At 37.7% G+C, this 17,246-nt stretch overlaps 1 protein-coding gene across 3 annotated transcripts in view; it reads right to left on the bottom strand.

Moving 5' to 3' along the window:
• Dhr-1 (diapause hormone receptor-1) overlaps positions 1-9,829 on the bottom strand; it is a 34,590-nt gene extending 24,761 nt beyond the window's left edge. For 2 of the 3 annotated variants that reach the window (XM_089731697.1, XM_028176672.2), the window contains exon 1: positions 9,690-9,829. The gene's annotated coding sequence lies outside the window, so the exon portion shown is untranslated. Of the gene's footprint in view, positions 1-3,842; positions 3,929-9,689 lie in introns of all 3 variants that reach the window. The other variant, XM_089731696.1, reaches the window with a different exon arrangement.
• Positions 9,830-17,246: the final 7,417 nt, after the last annotated feature.

Raw genomic sequence — 17,246 nt, forward strand, 5'->3', positions numbered from 1 at the left:
AATCGGTTTTATCACTAGCAAATACAGTTACATAATCAAATTCAGAATATTTACAAAATAACACAACTAACTGAATGATTTATGTGTTTTTACGTCACTGGATACGCATTTTCAATGATTTTGAAAAAGTACATAATATTATTATGTCGAAGCTACCTATGTCAAAATTAGCTTTGTTTAGAGGATAAAACAGAGGAGGAACAAACAGTTCTTCTCTACATAAAACTGTTCTGAAACTGTTTTGCTATTACAGAATTATATTGGTGGTAGGGCGTTTTGTAAATAAGGTAAGCAGTTTCGTCTAGCCGGTGTGGGGGAGCTCGATGGGGTTTAGTCAGTGGTTAGTTCTGCGGTACCTCGCGCTTCTTTCTCAAGGCGTATTCTCCTGGGACGAATTGGAGGAGGAGGAGGAAGACCGAGATCTTTCTCTTCTTCTCTAGGGGCGACGGAGTCCGATATAGCCCGGCCTGTTACTCCCTCGATCGGGTTTCCGTAAAGGGATTCCTAGCGTTAAAAAAACAGCGTTTTGTAAGCCCGCACGGATAGGTCCCACCATCCTGCCGATTTCTGTCGCGAAGTAGTCATGCATTTTGGACTGAAGGGTGGGACAGCCGTTATACAATTGAGACTTCAACCTTATATCTCAAGGTGGGTAACCGCATTCGCGTTGTAAAATCCTTCGGTAAGTATGCAAGAAAATTTCAGATACAAATTAAAAAAAAAATTGTCAACTTACTGGTCACCACTGCAATTAATTACAGAAAAATTGAAAGTCATGAAGGCACCAGGTTATTCATACGAAACAGCCTTTGGCAAAATCTTTCTTTTAATGCTTAGGGTGTACCTGTTATTGACGCATATGAAAGTGTGCCTATGGTTTGAAATTCCAATTTAGGGGATGTTGTATTTGAAATTACAACTATCTGTTACCCGCGGCTTCGCCCGCGTGGTCAAGGAATTCTTTTTTCAAATTCAAATTCAAATTCAAAATCATTTATTTCAACTTAGATGTCAGCATAACACACTTGTCGAATGTCAAAATATAAATAACAATGTTAACTCTACCACTGGTTCCAAAAAAAGCCACAGTTCTGAGAAGATCCGGCGAAACAAACTCAGCGGTGGTTTCTAAAGTGGCATGTTCTTTTGCCAAAGACAATAAAACGGTTTCCCGCGGGTATGTATATTTTTTCGGGACAAAATGTAGTTAGCCTATGGCACTCTTCTGATCGGAAACAATAACTTTTAAAAAAAAAAACATGTCAATCAGTCGCCGGATCGATTCGTTTCGACGTGAAAAAGAAAACCACAAACAAACACACTCCTACATTAAAATTTATAATATTAAAAATGATAATGTAAAATTATTTTCAATGTGTTTTTTATAATTGTTGTTAATCAATTAAAGTAATAATTATTTTTAAAACTTTATTTAAATTGTATGATATAATACATATTAATGGACACATGTAAACATATTTTAATAAAAAAATATTTTTAATGCAATCTTTCTTTATTTTTATTTGAAAAGATATTTTATGTGGCTTCGACTCTGCATCTGGTCACAAGGCACGAACTAACCAAGCTTGGTTTGAAACCAACGTTCCGGACTTTATAAGAGCTGAAGGCTGGCCCTCATCTAGCCCAGACCTCAACCTTTTCAAATTAAGGACAGTTTTAAAGGACATGGCCTGCTCTAAGTGACACAGCGACATTGAGTCTCTTAAAAATCTTTGGAGCAAGCAGTGAGGAAATTTCTCTTGGAAACAGTGCGTAAATCCATAGATTCGTGGCCAAACATATTATAGGCCTGTATAAAAGCTAAAGGCCATTTAGGAATAGAATATTTTCTTATTTTGTTGCTGAGATCTTAATGAATATGTAGGTATAAATTTTAATAATATTTATTACATTACTTCATGTAAAAAAAATTTTCATTTGTAACAGAACTTATGGCCGGACTAGGCATAAATTATTATATTAAGTGTATTATTATAATATTTATGATAGACATCAATTATTAAACATTTACTGGAAATCGACATATTAACCTCGTGTCTTAAGATGGACAGCATTTTTTTTCTACCTATACTGATGGCCTTGAGAGGCTATTTCAGCTTCTCCTTGACGTGTAGGTGAGATCACGGGGCTCAAGCCGGGAGTGTTGCTAACACTGGCTCTAGCAAGAGCAGTGCTTCGCAGAATCTACCACTGGGTTGGAAACGCGACCTACTGAGAAGATCTGGCGAGAAACTCAGTGAGCTATGTTAGGGGCATTTACGTTTTTATATATTGTAAATCGGTTCCGCTAACGACAACACAGTAGACCGCAGGCAAACTAGCTCATCTACAGCACTAGCGATTCGCCTGGTCCTTGTGGATTGGGTGAATCGTGGCAGAGGACGCCTCACTTTCCGGCTTACGCAGGTGCTCACTGGGCATGGTTGCTTCGGTGAGTTCCTGCACCGGATCACCGCCTAGCCGACGGCAGAGTGCCACCATTGTGGTTGCGACTTGGACACGACAGAGCATACGCTCGTCGCCTGCCCCGCATGGGAGGGGTGGCGCCGTGTCCTCGTCGCAAAAATAGGAAACGAGTTGTCGTTGCCGAGTGTTGTGGCATCGATGCTCGGCGACGATGAGTGGTGGAAGGCGATGCTCGACTTCTGCCAGTGCACCATCTGGCGGAATGAGGCGGCGGGGCACGTGAGAGACGCACAATCCCGCCGCCACCGAGCGGGGGCCAGGGAGGCGGATCTCGCCCAAGCCTTGATTGGGGACTGGCGAAGGGGCCTAAGAAGACGACGTGCAAGCTGCTCTGCACGTGTTTTACGTAAGAGCATCCGGGTGATGGAAGGCCGGCTATCCTCGACCGACGCTGGTTCTGGTCCAGCGGGGTATTCCGTAGGATAGCTCACTCTAACCGGCGCCATCTAGGCGGGCTTCGGATAGCCTGCCGACCGAGAGGGCTGGTGGTCCTGGCGCCGACGACCGCTGGTCCGGCGTCTCCGGTCTTTGCCTTTTCATGAGTTCTGTCTCATGCGCGGTTTGGACGTTGGTTGTTGAGCGATAGGAGGTTTTAGTTAGTTTGACTCTGACATGTCCCACCCTACATCCCCAGTGGAGGGCGGAAGACCGGCGATTTCCTCCTGACAAAAAAAATCTACAGCACTAAAAAAAGCATCGCCAAACATATGATTTGAATTGAACTACTTTTATGATTGTTTTCGCATTTAAAATCTTCGCTGTTCGCTAAGTGCTGCAATCCGATCGTAGAGGAAATAAGAAAATTAGATTTAATAGTACTGTGAGGATGTTTTTTTTGATTTGTCATTGCTGTGTGTTACCCAATTTAAAATCAGAACAACTTGGGGTCAAGCCCGGTCGATGAAAACAAGAAACAACTTAGTCAGTTTGGCAGAGAGATTGCGTTACAAATAGACAAAAAAGCAACGAGAAATATCTGTCCCGAATCTAGAACATTCTTCTTAAATTGTGTGTCGGTTATTAAGTAGGTACTAGTAACAGAAAATAGAGGTTATCGAGATATTTCAAACCAAGAAATGGTTTGGTTTGTTATTTCCGTTAGTTTTGAAATAATAATATGTGTGCCCGCGGCTCCACGAGCCTTGAAATAAATATATTTATTTAAATTTTAGAATGTTCATACTTGTTACGTGCGCTCACTTAATATTATTGGTTGCACATGCTTGTGAAGGAAATGTACTCTCAGGCTATGGTGACCACAATGAGAAGTTAGTATAATTGTGTTTGTACAAATCACACAACTAATTCGTATATTTTAGTAATTATTTTGTAGTATCGAAAGCAGATAAACTTACGTTTCAGGATTATTGGTCCACTGATTTTTTGCGCTTGAATAAACAATTCTGTGGTCCGAGGTCAATGTTATTTGGGGTCATTGTACCTATAGTGAAATGTTTTTTTTTTGTAAACTCTTGAATGTACTGATAAACTTTTGTTACAATAGTATAATTATGCATATATCAATAGAGCAATAATTTGTATTTTCTAAAAAAATCTTTATTAATTTTCCTTGTTAAGTTATACATATAGGTATATTATAAGTTGTTATACTCGTATAGTTGACCTAAATGAATCTTACTTTTAAATATCATTATTTTTTTATCGTATAAATGAGCAGACGGGCTACTGAGTATTGCAGTCGAGAGATATCACAACATACTAAAACACAATTGGATTGTAAAATATCTGCCTCAGCCTTCACATTAAAATGAATGCTCTGTTAGTGACAGGAATACCTTTTTTTTAACCTGCCTGCCTTGCCTGGGTCCGGTTGGAGATCGGACGAGAGTGCAAGTGCTTAGTTAGTGGGCTCTTTAATTCGGCCCGGATTTTAATAACTTCGGCCACCGAGTCTCACACGTCCATGCGAGGTTCAGTCTCAGGAAAGGAAAAGAAAAGAGAATAGTTGTTCGTACATGCTCCTAATAAATTTATAATTTGCTAACAGACTCGTATTTTTTTATGTAGTAAGAATTTCCAACGCTTAATTAAACGGTAGGCAGCGGCTTGGCTCTGCCCTTGGCATTGCTGAAGTCCATGGGCGACGGTAACCACTCACCATCATGTGGACCGTATGCTCATCTGCCTACAAGGGCAATAAAAAAAATCAGTACAGTAGATACTATTTAATCTAAGTACAGGTAGCCCTCCTATAACACATTATTTCTAAAATGTCCAGTGCTGAGAAATGAGAAGCCAGTACCAAAAGAAGAGATTTTTTCTGAATGACACATCATAACGCCTGTATGTATTTTTTTGCCCATCTATCTCTATATATAAAAATGAATTGCTGTTCGTTAGTCTCGCTAAAACTCGAGAACGGCTGAACCGATTTGGCTAATTTTGGTCTTGAATTATTCGTGGAAGTCCAGGGAAGGTTTAAAAGGTGAGAAAATATAGAAATTATATAAAAACAAACAATTTCGTTTTTCCTTTGATGTGTCCCCTTGATGTGTCTTTTATTTATCGATTGAAGCACTACGAAGTCTGCGGTTCAGCTAGTTATATTATAAATAAAAAATAAGCAGTAAAATTTCGATTATTCCGAAATATGTTCATGGTGCATAATGTAATTTTCTAAATAATTTTAAACCAAAATCTGTTATCGTGTTGTAGAAGTTATATAATAAGGTTTTGGGGAGTTTTTTTTTTCGTGTTAGAGTGGAATTGTGTTGTAAAGTACCTTGTTATGTAGGATCTCTTTTTAATTTTGAACGTTTCTAATTTGCTGTTCTATGCTGTAATATTATTTGCTGTGCTATTAGAAAACCGCGTTAACAACATCTTTAGATGTAACTATATATTTTTTTAGATACCAGTGAAAAGGAATTTGTATTAAAATTCAACAACATTTTGTCTCAAGGCTAACGATTCCAGACAAGAAATGCTTAAATGATGTTGCCGAACCGTTTTTGTTTTACAGAACTTTCTACGCACGTTAACTAATGTAAAGATAATGTGTATTTTTTCCTAACCATACGTGCTGTATTACACAGTGTACAGTGACACCCAGTGACGTTACGCTTTGACCATCGCTAATTGTATGAAAAACATCTATTTATTGTAAAACAACTATTGTACATTAATAGAAATCTTCCCTGGAGCTACAACAACAATTGTAGTTGATACTGTAGTTTCATTATATTTGAAACAATAATTCAGGAATGCATAAAGATAAACATGCAAACATTGATTTCAATCTAATTATATTAAACTGGAATTTAATCGAAATAACAAGTACGATGCAGCTTTTGTTTATTAATTTAGTCATAAATACTTTAGTCAAACTGATTGAGCATCTTATCTTTTTGAAAAATAAGCCACGAACTTGTAATACTTAATACTCAGTACACATACAGTTCTCTGAGTTCCATGTGCGTGGGAAATTTAGATTCCAAGTTGTTTTCCTATTTGAATCATGTCATTTCGTAGTTCAACCAGAAGCTACTTGCCTTTTCGCGTATTTCGAAAGAACCGTTCCAATAAAATCAGGCTTAGAAATTAAAAAAAATTTAATGCACATTTCCAGTTTTAGTCTCCAGTTATACTCATAATATCTGTGCAAAAGCTTTGAATTCGTTACAAAGTCGAAAAAAAGGAAACTTGTATTCAAATCGTAAGAAGCTTTTTTGTTAGTTTATGTCAACAATAGAACTCAGGAAAGGCTTTGAAAAGCTGATCCACTATTTGTGTGGAACTTATAACGCCCATCTTGACCTCCCAATGATTAGACATTAACTCACTATTTTATCTCATGTTTCTCATGCTCTGAGGAATTGTTCGGGATGATACCGGCATCTTGATTTTACCATCGCACTGCCCTCCGCCGGAGTAGAGTTCATCCATACTACCTGGAGCCTCTGCGGTCATCCACAGTGCGTTTCCAGAGGTCTTTTTTGCCACGTACCATCCGGCTATGGAATGAGCTTCCCTCCACGGTGTTTCCCGAGCGCTATGACATGTCCTTCTTCAGACGAGGCTTGTGGAGAGTATTAAGCGGTAGGCAGCGGGTTGGCTCTGCCCCGGGCATTGCTGAAGTCTATGGGTGACGGTAACCGCTCACCATCAGGTGGGCCGTATGGCTCGTCTGCCTAAAAAGGCAATAAAAAAATTGTAGCCTAAAGTTTTGGGGTAAGGTCCTTACTAGCTAGAATGGTTTTCTTCTAAATAAGTTTTATAATCCTTCCTTGAATCGGTCCTGTAGTGTAAACAAATTCTTTGTTGTATACAATTCATGCACTAGGTATGTTTTTTTGTAATTACTTAATTTGTTTTTCTCTTCAAACATGGTACAAGAAGTAAGCTTGATTGACAGCCACAATTTGATTGGCACATCAATAATTAATTTTGAAACGGTGATTTAGTGTATGGAGCTCATCTGGAAATAATGGGCGTAAGGTCAATGTGCATATTTCCTTTTGAATTCGAATAAGCCAAATTGTATTTAAGATTTAGGTTTTTAATAAAAGAATATGTGTGAATTTATAAAATACCTATTTTTGTTACCCTCTTCGTCGCAAATTCGACCCTGGATGAGAGAGTAACCACACTGCCGGACGTCTAATCACAGGTCTATCACGATAACCCATTTGCTTAGCAAAGTGATGAAGTGAGTTTTCAATGCCTAGCTCTTAAAGTACATTGGTCAGTGTCAGCCAGTTAGCGAACGAAGGTAGGGTTTTTTAATTAGAAAGTAGGATTTCGATTAGGATTGCTCAATTCTCTTCCTCATTCGCCAATTGTGAACTCAAGCTACCTGCCTCATCCACCGGTACCTTGGCTTCACTCAGACTACTCTATCCCGCCACTCCTAGCTGCTGCTATTACATTTCTTAATCTTTTCCTTCCCTAATAGTGAGGTTTATTGTATTTCTGAACGAACCGAATGCAATGAAAAAACTAAGAGAAATATCATTAGAAACAACAATTGAAATTATAACTTCGTAACAATATTAGATTTTTGATCTACAAACAATAAAACATGAAGTGTCCGTAATGTTGTTTATGTCCGTAATGTCCGTAATTTATGATAACTTGACAAAATCAAAATATAGTTTTAGAGTCTTTTGCAGCCAATTTGTTTTTGCCGGCTAATCTTTGAAGCCGTTGAATAGATTCTGGCGTGACTTCATTAAGGTTAAAATTTGCTTAAAATGTAAGAGGTAATTAAAACGCAAGTCGTTGTTAATTCAAAGCTTATTATTCCGAGAAGATGCGATTTACCGTGATCATTCAGATCGCTTAGTAAATAATAAAAACTAGCAGTTGTTACGAAAATAGCTTTTCTGAATTTTTTCATTGCGTTTACGTTCAAAGTGTTTTAAAATTTCGCGGCTATCTACAGTGTAAATAATATTATTTTACGGGGTCTGAATACGATTTTCACACGTAATGCTTTGCATTTAAGGTCGCTTCCATGAGCAGACTGTCTACTATCTACTGTATGCCATTCTATCCATTCCTAAAATATAAAAAATTATTACATGCAAAAATCGTGATAAAAATTAAACCTGAACGAACACTTTCGTTCGAACTCAGTCCATTGCTTTTCTCGCCAGATCTACTCCGTGGTTCACGATTTCGATTCGGGGGTAGATTCAGCGAAGCACTGCTTTTAGGCACTGCTGCTAGGGCAGATTTTACCATATTGTTTCAGATTGAGCCGTGAGTCAAGGTACAGCCAGAATAGCCCCTCAAGGCTACTGGCAGATAGGTAGGCAAAAAAGGTCATCCGAAGCCTCCATAAGTTGAGTGTGTTGTTTGTTAATTAAAATTTATGCCACAGAATAATTACAGATAACAAATTCTGTTCGGTTTTTCACTAAGACCTATTTAATCACAGTATATTTATGATGTGAAAAGCATCTTCTTAAAAAGGTTCTTCTTAAAAATATTTTTAAACTATTCGGAAACAGTTTTTTTTGTACTACATTAGACGAATATAAGCCTTGAATTAGATTACTGGAATAGTAGGAAATCATTTGTTCGACGAAATAGAGATTGATTCAGTATCAATTTTAAAGCAGTAAGAAATTACCTAGTTACTGATCTACGGAGATAGGTATCACGGACTGACACCCCAGGATAGCCATTGAGCCATTGCGACCTCAATTGCGGTGCAAAGCGAGTCAGCAACAAGTCAATATTTTCATGTGCGTTAACAGATTTTGCGATCTAAATTTTTTAAATTATCGTACTCATAATGATTCTTGTATTGAATCCTAATTAACAAGTTTTAGAATAAAATTATATTGTTATTTATTTATTTATATTAATAAAATAATTATGATTTACAACGAGACGAATGGGACGAAATTATAAGAGCTTCGTTTTTTGTCTTCATATCATATTTTACTTATTTAATTCATAAAAAAAGAAGCTAAGTAACATAATAATATGTTCCAGCGCCGGTGTGCCCAGAGAAATGTTAGAAATCGTAGGGTAAATTTAATTAGACTGAATTTTTGTTGACAAAAAGAGACTCAGTCTTGAAATAAAGGTTTTCGAATAATTGAATATTGAGCATTATTATATTTTTATCAAAGGATTAAAGAGATCATATCGAATACTTTGCTTCCATTTAACGTTCAACAGAATATTTTGTGCATCATCAACGCAAGAAGTTACTATGTGAAATATTATATCAGATTGTAAACAACTCAGTAATTGAAAACTTTTTGAATAAGAAACAGAAAAACTTGTTTTACCATTAATTCTGTAATAGTCTTATTATAAACAGTTAAAGTATTTAATGAATATTTTATTATAATATGAAAAATTTCGTAATTTTAATATGAAAATTTTCGATTTAAGCGGAGAAAAAAACATAAAACTATTTGGTTTGATGTATAGCTTTTTTCATATGAAAACCAAGCTGTACTTATAAGTTGTTAATATTACTAAATATTCTTATTTTAAGGATCCAATGAAGGTTAATCGAAACTTTCCAAATCGTCTATCATCTAGATAGATAAGGTTTCATTGTTGTTAATCGCCGAGGGATTTATACCCTTGTAACGTTTTCCCATTAAAAACGGAATGAGACAGTACGAGATAATGCTAGGATGAATTCGCAATCGAAGCCTAATGGTAACATTTTGACATTAACAACGAAACAAATATTTTATAGAAAAAGCACTCACCTCTAACATTGTTTTAAATAAATAATTAATGAAAATTGGCAAAAGCACTGAAACTCGTTCACAGATAAAAATAATTCTACGAAGTTTCGCTATCATGCGTACCGCGAATGTTGACGTTACGTGACGACCAGCCTTCTCGAGTACATTCAAGGAACTGGCAAGCTCTCCGCGGAAAACTACCGGAGACTTCCCTTAGCACGACTATCTATTGGTCTCGAAGCTTACAGTTTTCGGGCTAAAAGCTCATCTTAAATTTTCACCCAAATAATCTTTAGTATATTATTTTGTGTAAAATGAGATGTCACTTTCAAAATAACAAGATTAAAATACAAAAGTCTGGAGCGGATGAAGTATCACCATGTTTTATCGTGATTTTAACTAAATATTAATTTACATGAATATATAATCTTTACGAAAAATAAGTTTCTTTGCAGTTTTCCATTAGTTTGAAGTTCAGTTAAAAGGTTTTCGTGGTATTCAAGGAATATTTTGATTTCATGTTATATTAAAAATTACAGTATTAGTTTTTGTTGACTCTATCGATTGGATATCGTTTTATTCGGAGTTTGTTGTTGGATATATTGTTTTCATTGGTTGATCATGGGGTGGTTTATTTCAGTACAGCTAAAAGAAAACCAATTCACTCATGCTCAACCACGAGATATATCACATACTCGGTATTTTTTTCTTTCAAACCACTGAAACCTATTTTTTTCAGTGAATGATTGCTGGGGTGGAATGCGTGGAGCTGGAGCATCACTGGTGCACGCCGAGTGTAAAAACTACGTTTGATTGAAAATATTATAGAAACGGTAGGCAGCGGCTTGGCACTGCCCCTGGCTTTGCTGAAGTTCATGGGCGACGGTAACCACTCACCATCACGTGGGCCGTACGCTCGGGCAATAAAAAATAATAAAAAAACTAAGCCGACTTAATCTATTCATTAGTGGAGTCGCGACATCGTTTCGATTGCAGGGCTTATGGCTGTTAGCTTCCGGAATAAGCAAGCAATGTGGTGGAGAGACTGCAACCGAAGGTGATACACCTCTAGGTAAGCCGACTACGTGGTCTGTAAGTTCTTCGAAATTCAGGGGTGCGAGGTTCCTTTAATTTTTTTAATATAGTGTGACGTTATTAGCGCATTTACATTGGCCTGATGAAATTGTTGGTTACTTAGATCCGACAAGTCCGACGATTTGAACGAAAATTAATTACAAAGCGGCAGACGGGCAAAAAATATTTTTTTTTTTTTTTTTTATAATAAGCTTAGTCGCGTAACACTCGTAATAAATACTTTTTTACAACATCACACGAAGCGATTTTGATTATCAAACACTTTGAATTTTTTTAATGTGATGAATTTAATTTATTGAACCAGAATTTTAATTGAAGTTCGACGCAATATATTTAAATGCTATAAATATATAGTGCTACGATTATTATTATTTTTCCTAAGACGGCATTATTTGTCTACCTGCATGTCATTGTGTCTATCCCTCGACTACAGTACCTGCAGCGTAGGGATATTGAGCTACGCTCAGGTTCGGAGCCGTTAGTTAGCATGTTATTGGGATTATTTAATTAACAGCTAGTATTACTCCTCCCTATCCCACCGATCATCTGCTGTAGCAGTCAAGTTACGCTGTCACGGGAGCATGTGTAACGTGCGCTGAGGGCGACGCTTTCGACACATTTGTGCTTCCCAGCAAGCTACGCGTGTTTTGGTGAACCCATCAAAGCCACGAATCTATGATACCCCGCTGGGTCATAAACAACTGCTGTGATGGAACGCGATACACCAATGACCGGGAACCATCTTCTCTATTAAAGTTAGTTATTTATTTATTTATTTCCTATTCATTTATTTTTCGCTAAACATACATGTAATTAGCTTGTTTCCTTTAGCGACTGTTTAGATTTTGCAAATGTGTAACAAAATGGTTGGAATAATTGTCCAAAGCATGTTGACAAACTGCAGACTTGAGTAGCCGGCTATCCTTGACGACCTTAATATGCTTCTTAACTCTGACCGATATACATATACCTCTTAGTTTGTCCTAGTTTGTAGGTACCAAGATCCTGCAAAAGTATGTATGATACACTTGGCAGTTCTAAAGGTCTGGCTCAGTTTCTTGTGTGGATTTTTTTTTCCTATTGCTTTGATGGGTGGACGAGCTCATAGCCCACCTGGTCTTAAGTGGTTACTGGAGCCCATAGACATCTACAACGTAAATGCGCCACCCACCTTGAGATGTAAGTTCTAAGGTCTCAAGTATAGTTACAACGGCTGCCCCACCCTAGAACCGAAACGCATTCATGGCAGAAATAGGCAGGGTGGTGGTACCTACCCGCGCGGACTCTCAAGAGGTCCTACCACCAGTAAAACCACCACCACCGGGGTTTGCGGTTTCCCTCATTTTTTAAATATACTGCGACGTTATTAGTACATTTGCATTGGCCTGATGAAATTGTTGGTTACTTAGATCCGACAAGTCCGACGATTTGAACGAAAAGTAATTGCTAAGCGGTAGACGGGCAAAAAATAAAAATAAATGTTTTTTTTTTATAATAAGCTTAGTCGCGTAACACTCGTAATAAATACTTTTTTACAACATCACACGAAGCGATTTTTATTATCAAACACTTTGAATTCTTTTAATGTGATGAATTTAATTTAATGAAACAGAATTTTAATTGAAGTTCGACGCAATATATTTAAATGCTATAAATATATAGTACTACGATTATATTTTTTTCCTAAGACGGCATTATTTGTCTACCTGCATCTCATTGTGTCTATCCCTCGACTGCAGTACCTGCAGCGTAGGGATATTGAGCTACGCTCAGGTTCGGAGCCGTTAGTTAGCATGTTATTGGGATTATTTCATTAATAGCTAGTATTACTCCTCCCCATCCCTCCGATCATCTGCTGTAGCAGTCAAGTTACGCTGTCACGGGAGCATGTGTAAAGTGCGCTGTGGGCGACGCATTCGACACATTTATGCTTCCCAGCAAGCTACGCGTGTTTTGATGAACCCATCAAAGCCACGAATCTATGATACCCCGCTGGGTCATAAACAACTGCTGTGATGGAATGCGATACACCAATGACCGGGAACCATCTTCTCTATTAAAATTATTTATTTATTTCCTATTTATTTATTTCTCGCTCAACACACATAGAATTAGTTTTTTTTTTTTTAGCGACTGATTAGATTTTGCAAATGTGTAACAAAATCGTTGAAATAATTGTCCAAAGCATGTTAACAAACTGCAGACTTGAGTAGCCGGCTATTCTTGACGACCTTAATATGCTTCTTAACTCTGACCGATATACATATGCCTCTTAGTTTATCCTAGTTTGTAGATACCAAAATCCTGCAAAAGTATGAAACACTTGACAGTTTTAAAGGTCTGGCTCAGTTTCTTGTGTGGTCTACAAGTTTTATAGACTCATCATACTCAAATATACTAACGTTGTCTCTCACTTCCTTGATATATGACAGAAACACTGGGGCTCGTTCCACGGAGATTGGCTTGGTCTGAGGTGACGACGACGGGGGAACTTCCGATTGTTCTCGCTTAACCAGTGCTGTACATGTTGAAACTCATTCCTCGTGTGTTGATTATCATTATTGCCTTGAACTATCTGCAACAAAGATTAAGCAACGGCAGACAACTGACCTGGATGATGATAGGATTTAAGTACCTATTAACTATTATTTAGGTATTACAGCCTTCACAGTATCTGCTATACTTAGTCTGGCCATAAATACTGTTACAATTAAAAATAAAAATAAATCTATTGCAAATAACATTTATTACTTTTACAGTGTGTTAGTTTAATACATAAATATAAAACAATTTAAAGTATAAAAGGCTTATTCAAAGTGGTCTCCATTACATTCTCCATTACAGTCCTCCATTACAGTCCTTTAAACGTTGAGGCCAGTTATCAATAGAAGCACGCACTCTTTCCATGGGAAATTTTTTCACTGCCAATCGTACGGATTCTTTTAGGGACTCCAAATTATCATGGCGTTTAGAGCAAGCCGTACTCTCTAAAACTGACCATAAATCATAATCCAGCGGATTAAGATCGGGACTAGACGACGGCCAGTCTTTAGCTCTGATGAAGTCGGAAACGTTCGTTTCCAACCAAGACTGCGTAGACCGAGCTTTATGACCTGGCGCCGAGTCCGCACGGGTAGGTACCACCGCCCCGCCTATTTCTGCCGTGAAGCAGTAATGCGTTTCGGTTTGAAGGGTGGGGCAGCCGTTGTGACTATACTGAGACCATAGAACTATATCTCAAGGTGTGTGGCGCATTTACGTTGTAGATGTCTATGGGCTCCAGTAACCACTTAACACCAGGTGGGCTGTGAGCTCGTCCACACATCTAAGCAATAAAAAAAAAAAAAAAAAAAAAAAGTCTTGCTGGAAGGACCATTCTTGATTATTGAACATGGTGTTGTTAAGGGGCTTCACTACCTTCTCAAGAATGGTATCTTGATACACTTGTGCCGATGTTTTGATACCTTTTTCACAAAAGTATGGCTCAGTCACTCCTTCATAGCTAATACCCCACCAAACCATCACTGAAGTCGGATAGTGCCCACGTTGCACTCTGTCGACTAATTGGGAAGCTTCCTTAGAGCTTTGAGCATAAATACGGTCATTTTGTTTGTTAACATGTTGCTCAATTGTAAAATAATTCTCATCCGTAAACAAATTTTTTCTACGACCTCCCTTTGCGTACCGCTTCAGTAGTTGTTTCGATTTTACCACCCTATTCTCTTTTAAATTATCAGTTAAGAAAAGACCAGTACGTCTCTTATAGGCTGCAAGTCCTAAGTCATCTTTTAAAATACGCGACAAGGCTCTGGGTGCTATCTTCATCTCCCGAGATAAAATCTTTTGCTTTCGGACAGGATTTCTTCGAATTCTTTCCCTTACTGCTTTGACCACCTTTTTCGTACGAACACTACGTGGACGGCCAGATCTTTTTCTGTCACAAACAGAGGAGGTCTCATTGCACCTATTAATAGCCCGGTACACAAACATTTTACTAATACCAAGCGTATGAGAGTTTTAAAAATTGCATTTGGCTCCATACCTACTTTGTGTAATGCAATCACAGCGATTCGGTTCTCTTTATCACCCCACACCATTTTAATATCGCAAAATATTGTACAATGTATTGGCGCCAAAATGAGAAAACTCAATGAGCAATCATATAAAAATGACAGATTCCAAATTGAAATGTAATATTTTGTTTATTTTTAATTGTAACAGTATTTATGGCCAGACTAAATATAAAGGGATCAACCGAAACACAAAGATCAATCTCATGCGCACCTTGATCTATTATTTCATTTACATCAGAGAGATCTGGGCGCTTAAAGCGCTAATACTATCTAAGATAGACGCATTTAAAGTGAAGTGTCGACGCAAAATGTTGGAAATTTGTATAAGGGCGCATCTCATCAGTACGTCTATCGTGAAAGACACTCGGCTGTCAGTGTTTACGTATATATTCCACCATACTTCACTCCACCATACTTCGGAAAAGAGGCCAGAAGAGACTGTAACAACTTGGCTAAAGCTTAAAGCTCCTTGTTTTTGAGGCACATGAAAGGAAAGAGGAGTCGAGGAAAATCCACAAACAAGTCAACTGACGTTATCAAGAAGACTACTTACTAAGGCTAATGTATCTACTGCCATCACTAGTCAGAAAGCCGTTCATGCCGATGGCATCAACCAGTCGCTAAGAATCGTCTTCTAAGAATTCTCACTTCGTCTTCTTCAAAGCCAGATTTGAAGTGTCCTGTATGGTAGGTAGCAGCATAGTATTACTAATGTCTGTATGCGATAGTAACTACCTAGCCCCTTGCCTAAAGGATAAGACGTCCGGTGCATTCGTTGTTGCGATGCACCGGTGTTCGAATCTCGCAGGCGGGTACCAATTTTTCGAATGAAATACGTACTTAACAAATGTTCACGATTGACTTCCACGGTGAAGGAATAACATCGTGTAATAAAAATCAAACCCGCAAAATTATAATTTGCGTAATCACTGGTGGTAGGACCTATTGTGAGTCCGCACGGGTAGGTACCACCGCCCTGCCTATTTCTGCCGTGAAGCAGTAATGCGTTTCGGTTTGAAGGGTGGGGTAGCCGTTGTAACTATACTGAGACCTTAGAACTTATATCTCAAGGTGGGTGGCGCATTTACGTTGTAGATGTCTATGGGCTCCAGTAACCACTTAACACCAGGTGGGCTGTGAGCTCGTCCACCCACCTAAGCAATAAAAAAAAAAAAAAAAAAAATAAGGTGTACAGTAAGTTCGTCTGCCTTTGGTAGCCATAAAATGTAATTGTATTTAAACAAAAAACACGTTTTCTTTTTGAAATTAAAAGTTATTTGCAAAACATAAATCACATCTAAATTTTATTTATTCTTGGTAATCTCAAGAGCTCTTAACGTATTTGCTTAGATTCAGTTTCTCGATGCCCTTAATTTTTCGGCAGCATCTAGACATTCAAGGCTACATAGTTAATCACACAAATTATATTCAATCAATTTGCCACACTCATTCGATTAATAAAGAAACATATAGTAATTTGCTTCCAAGAGGGCGAAGCTGGCCTTACCATATGCGCAGTAATCTACCTAGAAGCTAAATTAAGGATCTATTATTTCATCATTATCATTAAATTTGTTGTTAAATATTATATAGCTATAATATGTAGAATTCAAGAAGATTAAATCTAATTGTACCACCTGGGCTATTCTCAGTGATGTTCCGATGCTATTAGATCTGACGCTAACTGCAGCCACCCTAACTCTTCGTTACACTACAGCAGCCTGCGTAGTTTCTCCTAAGATCTTTTCGGCAAATTGTTATTTCGATCTGGCAGTAGAAATACTGTTGAAGCATCTGCCCTTGTGCTGTTAGACTTTTCGGAGGTCCTCGGGTGTTTTTTAGCTAATTCCGCTCCTCCTGGTTTAATCCATGCTGATCCTCGTGAAGCTAGAAAGGCTTCAAAACAAGGCGCTATCTTTTAAACAAAACAAAAATCGGTCCGTTGCCTAATTATAATTAACAATAAAAGATTTTCAATTGAAGATCTCAATTGCTATGGTGCATCAGATGTACTTATCCTTTAATTGTGATCACGTGACAGCGTCGCGGTTGAAATAGGCCGCGAAGTAACCATGCAATACCCAGCAGAATCTTTCAAATGAAAATAGTCAGTACTTTCTGTGTTAGAAATAATAACTACGTGGATGTATGTATTATGGCCATCACTGACGATTTACCCGTGGACAAAACAAAAAATGCACAAAACATTATAATTTTCTGACCTTGTTTTTTATTTCTAATTATTAACTGATTAGGTACTGTTTCATAAAAAGTTGAAGCAAAAAGTGAAGCTGTGAACTTTTATACTCGCTAAAACAGAGACGGTATATAAATGGAAATATGCCACAGGGCAGCAATCTTTCGTCTATTTTATTTTTTCTGTGGATGGATAGAGCGAGCTCATTGTCAA

Source organism: Bombyx mandarina, chromosome 12 (genome assembly GCF_030267445.1).
Source record: "Bombyx mandarina strain Sakado chromosome 12, ASM3026744v2".
NCBI lineage: Eukaryota > Metazoa > Arthropoda > Insecta > Lepidoptera > Bombycidae > Bombyx > Bombyx mandarina.